Genomic DNA, 7,346 nt, shown 5'->3' on the forward strand with positions numbered 1-7,346 from the left:
TTCCTCCCTCCTAGGACTCAGCATCCAGAGCACAGAGGCTTCATCGTTTTACCTCAGTGGGTAACCTCAGCACGTAGCACGGACCCAGTAAACACGCAGGCATTCCACATACGTTAAATGACCGCCTTTGAAGTAAAGAGCCCAGGAGCGGGAGTGGGTTTAAGGTGGATAATTTTCCCACGTGTCGATGTTACAGACCCGACGGGGTTAAGGTCAGAACAGCGCAGAGGTCAGCAGGATGCTGGGCTCTGGGTTCAAACGAGAGGGCTGGGTGCGACAGAAAGGGTAGACCTCGGTTCTTGGGAGAGGCTGTCACCAAGGGAACGGATGCCACACAAAGATTGCGTATATCCTTAGCCGAGAGGAAAGCGGAGGACGGAACTGTAGGGAATGTCGTACTTAAGGAACAGAAGAGGAGGAGGCCCCGAGACAGAATAAATCCAGGACAGCCTGGACAAAGAAACAGGCAACCTTGAATCACTTATTTCAGACACAGCGTCAGAATGAGAGCAGCTCTGCAAACAGGCCTTGTCTGTTTATTTTCTGATGAAATTAGGAAGAAGTACGTACCCAGCCACCTGTGCCCGGTGCCTCACTGCTGGAGGCCGGCCTGGGCGACTCAAATCCCACGAAGATGTCACAGGTGGAATCCGGCCACCAGACGGCGCCCTGCGGCTTCAGAACTAAGATGCGGGAGCGCCCCCTCTGCCCCCATCCGCACCCCGGGAGCTGACAGCAGACAGCACGCCCCGGCGCTCCGCTCCCCCGCCCGCTTCCCAAAGAGCTGCGGAATCCGTTAAGGAAAGGAGCGGGGAAAGGATGGGGCCTCCTCCGCCGATATGCAATGGCTGTGAGGCCCCCTGACCCGGGAGAAGCGCCTCTGCCTGGATAAATTCAATTTGCCTCCTCTGGTGTGCGGTTTCGACCCGTTCGAAAACTACCAAATGCCCTCCATATCCGCGGTCTCGCCACGGAAAAGAACACACGCTCCCTCCAGCGCTTTGTCCGGAGGAGGAGGGGAAAACGCGCCCGAAGAAAAGGAGTGTGAAACCGCAAAGGGAAGAAAACATGCTCCAGGTGAGGCTCGAACTCACAACCTCGGCATCACCCGCACATATACTGCTGTATAAGTACCGCGCGCTAACCGATTGCGCCACTGGAGCATGCTTTCCCCGCACCGCCAGCGCGCGCTCTACAGAGCCTGGGGCCGGCGCGCGGGCACGCGGACGCGCGGGGACCCGCCCGCACCCGCCGCCCCGCTGCGAGCCGACGCACGCCGCCGTCCCGGCGCCTGCCCCTCCCCCCGGGACGGGCGCGCGCTCCGCCCTCCCGGCTCCGCCCCCTCCCCCCCACCTCCCCCGCGGGGCGGGGCCGGCGTCCGCGGGCGGGAGCCGTGGGGCCGCCCCGCCCGCAGCTCCGAGAGGCTCCCACCGCGCCCGGGGCGCCGACGAGCCGCGTCCCCGACCCCGGCTCCGCGCGCCCCCTGGAGTCCGCGCCCGCCGGCTCCTCGCGAGCCCGGGTCCCAGCCCGCCGCTGCGGCAGCCCCCGCGGGAACCGCTGGAGTCGAGACCCCTCCTCGCTCCTGCTGCGCGTCACGGCGGCCAAGGCCGGGTCCACACACCCCCACCCCATCCCTCCACCCCCCTCCTCCACACTCCCACTCCCACCCCATCCCTCCATCCCCCTCCTCCACCCCCCTCCCTCCACCCCCCTTCCTTCACACTCCCACCCCCATCCTCACCCTGCTCCTCCCCCCCCACCCCTCCAACCCCCCACCTCAACACCCCCTTCAACACCCCAACCCCACCGCACCTCTATACACCCCCAAACCCCTCCACCTCCCCACCCCCCTCTCCTCCACCCCCCCATACCCCATTCTACCCCCCACCTCCCTCTCCTCCACCCCACTCTACTCCACTCCCCACCCGCATTCCTCCACCCCGCTCGGTCTTGCAGGTTCCTGGCTGTTTGCCTGGCTGTTTGTGATGTCATGCCCACCCACAACCCTCGTCCCCTCCATGTGGCCTTTAATCATAAAAGCCCCTTGTGTGCATTGGTCTGCTGGCTTATTCGTTTGATTTGGGCCCGCGGAAATTGCAACCATTAAAGTGGAAGTACACACAAGATGCGAGGCCTTTTTGCTTTTATGGAATAATTCCTGTGCAGGAGAAGCGGAATCGTTTAAAGAGGAGAATAGCCTGCCCAGTATTCTTGACCACACACTGCCTCACAGTGGGGGCAGGCGACCAGGTTCCTCCTCCCAGACACACGCACGGCGGGGGAGGGGAGCGCAGACCATCGCTGGGCCGCTGTCATTCCACGTGTGTGACACCTGAACACGAGAGGTGAGAAGCAACACTAGATCTTCGGTAGATGACCCTCAACCGGAGAAGTCCTCCCCCGCCCCGCCCCCAACCCCCTCCACGCCCTCCAGAGACCAAGTTGGCCTGACCTCTAGAGACCATCCCATCTGAACAGCAGCCGTCGGCAGGCACTGTTCTACTGCCGCGTGTAAATCCCAGGGCAGCGTCCATGGGCCCGTGTCCCGGATCCGGATCCAGATAAGAGCCCGCATCTTGGGAATTACTGTTCTTAAGACGTGGAAACTTACAAGACTTGGGGCGCCACCGGATCTTAAGCTGATTTTCATCAGAGAAGCCAAATCTGTGACACAACATAGGCCTTAAAGCATAAAATCGTGTGCGTGGGGAAAAGCAGGAAGCTAAATGCTTAGAATCGTCAATGGTAAAAAAAAATAATAATAACCGTCTTCTGATCTCCACCTTCTGTCATGTGGAAGGCTGGCCGGTCTGGACGACATCATGGGCTCCCCACCAGCCGCTGACATTAGCTGCAGTTTCACAGTGGGGGCACCAGCGGGAGGGAGGTCAGAGAGGACACGGAGGTGGGGGTATCTATCTCTCTGCACTCCTTTCTGGGCCTCACCTCTGTCTAGGTCATCCAAGTGGACCTTTCCTTCATCTCCAATAATGGCTTCTTCCCTGCTGCTTCAGGCCCTAGGGATGCTAACCACCCGTCAGCAGTAGCTGTGTTCTCTGTCCTTCCCCTCAACCTGCCCACACCTTTGTCAAATAGCCTGTTTCTGAACCCCTTCTAAGACTATCCATTGTGAAGGTTCCCTCCGCACCTGAGTTCCTGGGTGATAGGAGCCGTGATATAAATGGCAGTGTTCGGGATGACTGGCCGTGGTTTGGGAGGTAGTGTGTGATATTATGTTTTGAAGGGGGGGGGGCACCAACGTGGAAATAGGCATATTGTTGTGATTGATGGGGTTCAGAACATGCTAGCTCAAAATATGGCAAGTTGGCAAATCAACTATTTCAAGCGGAAGGAGCTTGAGAAAATGTGAGAAGCAGGAAGGTCACTCTGACCCGCCCCCTGCCCATCTGCCCTGAAGCAGGTCATAAAACTCCTGTGTCAGAGGTACCCTGAGGAAAACAGCATCCTTATCTCCAAAGACAAAGAAAGGGACCCCGGGACCCCGGCCTGTCACGGGTCTGCATGCTCGTCCATTCTTCATCAAGCTCGGCGTAAAAATAATCAGGCTTAACCCTGCCTCCAGGTCTTATTTCCTTATGAAGCCTCCTGGATCACGTACACCTTATGTCAAATAAACTTGTGTGCTTTCCTCCTGTGAATCTGCCTTTGTCGGTTTAATTTTGAGAGCCGGCCAGGGACCCTACGAGGGTCAAGGAAAACCTTTTTCCCTCCCTTGCATAATAGCAATACAAATAAAGGGCAACCACTGGGTCTTTAACCCACTTTTCAAGAAGACAATGGACATATGGTAGCAACTGAAATGTCCCATTAAAGTCATCTCAGCCAGTAACTCTAGGAAATACTCAAATTCTGTCTCAAAAAGATGATTCTATAGAGTCCATGATTCAAGGTCCTCATTATTCTGCGTCTGCCAGAGGCAGATGTGGCTGGACTTCATTTGCCGTTTGAGAAAAGTGGTGTCTTTTTATAACCCGGGGGAAATGCCATTTACCTTTGGGTGTATCTTCTCTTCACAAGTCTTTAAGACCATATTAATAATGCGGAAATGTTGAAATAGCATTGGAAACACCTCAGAGCCTGGCTGCTATGTGCTTTGGGGGCACAAAACATTCCAACCCCTCTGAATCTGTATTTTTAGAATAGTGGTTCATCCCCCTGAAGGAAGTGGAAAATTGCCTAGCACCATACCCGCAAACAGTCCTCACCCTCAGAGACTGAGTTTATTGGTTTGGGATAGATCCCCAAAATCAACATTTTTAAAAAGCTCCTAGTTGATCCTAATAATTATAAACCCTCCCCGTCTCTAAATCTAAGAAAATAAATAAAAATAAGAGAAAGTGTTTGGATCCCTAGCAAGTATTCAAAGTGGAGAAAAGGCTAAAGTTATATGTCCATTTTTTTAAAGGTCACCCGAAGAATGAACAGTTACGAGCACCAATCTAAAAGAAGAGAACTGAGCAGGTTCTCTGTACACACTCCCAGGTACTTCACAGAATGAATCAATTACGTAAGAGCTGAAAGCAAACAGTAGTATCCCCCAATTTGGAAACATGTAGATTGTCGGTGGGAGGTGGGGGCTGCAACCTGGGCAAAGGTTGCACAACATCCTTCCAGACCGAAAACTCATCTCCCCCAACACCGATCAGGGGAACTTCCCTCAAGATGAAAGAACTGCCAAACCTCAGTCTGTTGGCGTCTTCCCTGTAGGATGACGTTAGGAGAGTCTTCGAGGAAGAATTATCCAGAATGACTAACCTCCAAGAATAAACCATGTCTTGGCAGGTCACAAGGAACAAAGGAAATTAATGTGGAAAAATGGGTCAATTACTGAAAAGATGCCCAAAAGGTCTGTAGCCCCCTCCAGCCCTGTGGAGAAATCGGCATCTTGTACAAGACCCAAAGAACCCTGAGATTCTGTGTGTGTGTGTGTGTGTGTGTGTGTGTGTGTGTGTGTCTTTCTCTCTCTCTCTATCCCCCATCTCAATTCCTCTCTCTCTCCTCCCCCCTCTCTCCCTCTGTCCCCCCTCTCTCTGTCTCTATGTCTCTGTCTCTGTCTCTGTTTCTTTCTGTGTGTCCCCCTCTCTCTCTCCCCACCCCTCTCTCTCTTTCCCCAGAAGGGCGGTGAGGATGAAGATAGGGAGAGATAGGATTAGTGGAGGTCTATGGTCCTAAGGCTCCCTTTCTCTGATAACCTCAAACCAACACTTTCACCCAAATCAGAAACTATCCAAAACTGACATGTTAGAATGCGTTTCTTATGGCCCTTTAAACAACGTTTCAAAGACTCATCGTACCAATCAGAGTTCTTACCTGTATATGGCCAACCCAACTGTGCAACAAGTGGGTAAGAAATCCACCAGAATTCCTGAGGAGACCAGAGGACCAGGTGTAGATGCTGTGCAACCAGCAATAATGCCCCATCCACCCACCACCACCCCCCCCAGCACAGCCGCACCGCCAAGCAGTGGTGCAAGGTTCTTCTGAAAAATGAACACATCTTCTGCCCCTCTCGGCGGAGCCGATGCTCGCACTACCTGCTTTTCCACGTCCACAGCGCCTGAACCGAAGCCTGACGCGGGTCGGGGGGCCGGTGGCAGCTGGGTCACATGCTTATGCTCTGGCTGCGAAGCAAAATGAGTTTAAAGACGTCAGAGCTGAATGAAAACGGAGACTGAAGAGCAAATAAAATGCGTTACAGCATTTACAAAGTAGAAACAGCGAGTAGCCCTAACAAACTGAGTCTGTGACAAAACAAGATTAGGGAAAAATTCATGAAATTCAAAGGAAAATGACAAACACGGAAACAGAATCACGTAGGTTTTACCGAAACACGATGGAGAGCTAAACAATCTGGTGGCCGGTGTCTGAAATAGAGAAAAATGAAGTGAAACAAGAAATAAAACCTCAACAAAAATGTTTGCAAATATTTATAAAGAAAGTCATCTTCCGGGAGAAACAAATATTGAATCCGTCAAAACTGAGATATCTTGTCATTGTTACCAAACTTCATAAACAGAAAGACAGCAAATGACCTACAAAGGGAGGGACATCAGGTCACGTGTCTCCGGCGATGTTAAGTGTGATTAAAACACATCATAACCTTAGGAGCACCTTGCTTGGGTCCCACGGAGCCTGGGAGTGCAAGCGGGCATCCAACAGCTTGAAAAGTTATCACCTTCACGGTAAATCTACTGAGCATCCCCTTTGGGCCAAGTAACTGGCTAAAGGGTAAAACCAGGAACAAAGTGACAGTTGGCCCATGCAGGGAGATGATCGTCCCAGAATAAAGAAACTATAGCTAGGTGGGCCATGTCGTGGTTTTCAACGTGCTTTCATGGTTTGTACTGTATAGATTAAATAAAGTCAAGTATGAGGTAAGGGAGACATTATTCTAGATATCCTTCGTGTGTGTGTGTGTGTGCACGCATGTGTGTTTCTTGCACGTGTGTTTTGAGAACGTTTAGGTACAGCTCAATGTGGGCTCAGAGCCTAAAACCTTCATATCATTAAATAAGAATAAAGAAAATAAGTGTTTGAGACATGATAGTGGGAAAGGAACAATTAAAGAACCAAGGGAAGCATAAGAAATTAATTTAAAAAGCTAAAGGGAAAAAAGCAGGACCCCAAAGATTATTTTTAGGAAAAAACAAAAGGGAAAAATATATAGATAACATGAAGAGAAATAAAATAGATAATAATTAAGTTATTAAAAACAGGAACATAAAACTGGGAATTACAACGAGGATGCAGGAGAAATGTACAAATATAATTTTAAAAGAGTATTTTGTACACCTCAACCAAAAAAAAACGAGAACCTGGACAAAATTGGTGATTTTCCAGGACAACGGGCATTACTAATGTGGCTAATACCCACGGAGACAGTTAAGTGACTTGTCAGAGCAAAGCCAAGTGTGTGATGACGTTGCAGGAGAGGGACACTGACTGGGTTCTGCGACTGGCACAAGAATTAAGTTGACACAAAACATTGACAGGAGGAAAAAAGCTATCTTAATTACGTACGTACACGCAGGCATCTCACAGATGATCGAGACCTCCGTGCCATCCTGGGAGACGCACAGGAATCGAGATGTGGAGCTTCTGAGTTGGAAGAGGCAACTTATGGGAAGGTAAAGGAGGAAATGCATGGTAAATAAAGTTGCCTTTCTGTGCAGCTAAGAGTGTCTCCTGGATAAATTTGTCTCTGGGAATAGCTCTCTTCTTGGTACAGATGCTTTTTCTAGTGGAAGTTTCCCTTATAAATGTAAATTCCTTTACAAAATTTACAGGAATTTACAAATTCCTTTACAAAATTCCTTTACAAAATA

The 7,346-nt window shown here is 51.0% G+C and overlaps 1 non-coding gene across 1 annotated transcript; it reads right to left on the reverse strand.

Annotated features, from left to right (window-relative positions):
* Positions 1-1,069: 1,069 nt before the first annotated feature.
* TRNAI-UAU (transfer RNA isoleucine (anticodon UAU)) lies at positions 1,070-1,163 on the reverse strand. The gene is made up of 2 exons: positions 1,126-1,163; positions 1,070-1,105 (listed from the first exon to the last, which is right to left on the reverse strand). It is a non-coding gene; the product is annotated as a tRNA-Ile (tRNA).
* Between the last annotated feature and the right edge of the window lie 6,183 nt (positions 1,164-7,346).

Source organism: Panthera onca, chromosome B2, assembly GCF_046562875.1.
Source record: "Panthera onca isolate mPanOnc1 chromosome B2, mPanOnc1 haplotype 2, whole genome shotgun sequence".
Taxonomy (NCBI): domain Eukaryota; kingdom Metazoa; phylum Chordata; class Mammalia; order Carnivora; family Felidae; genus Panthera; species Panthera onca.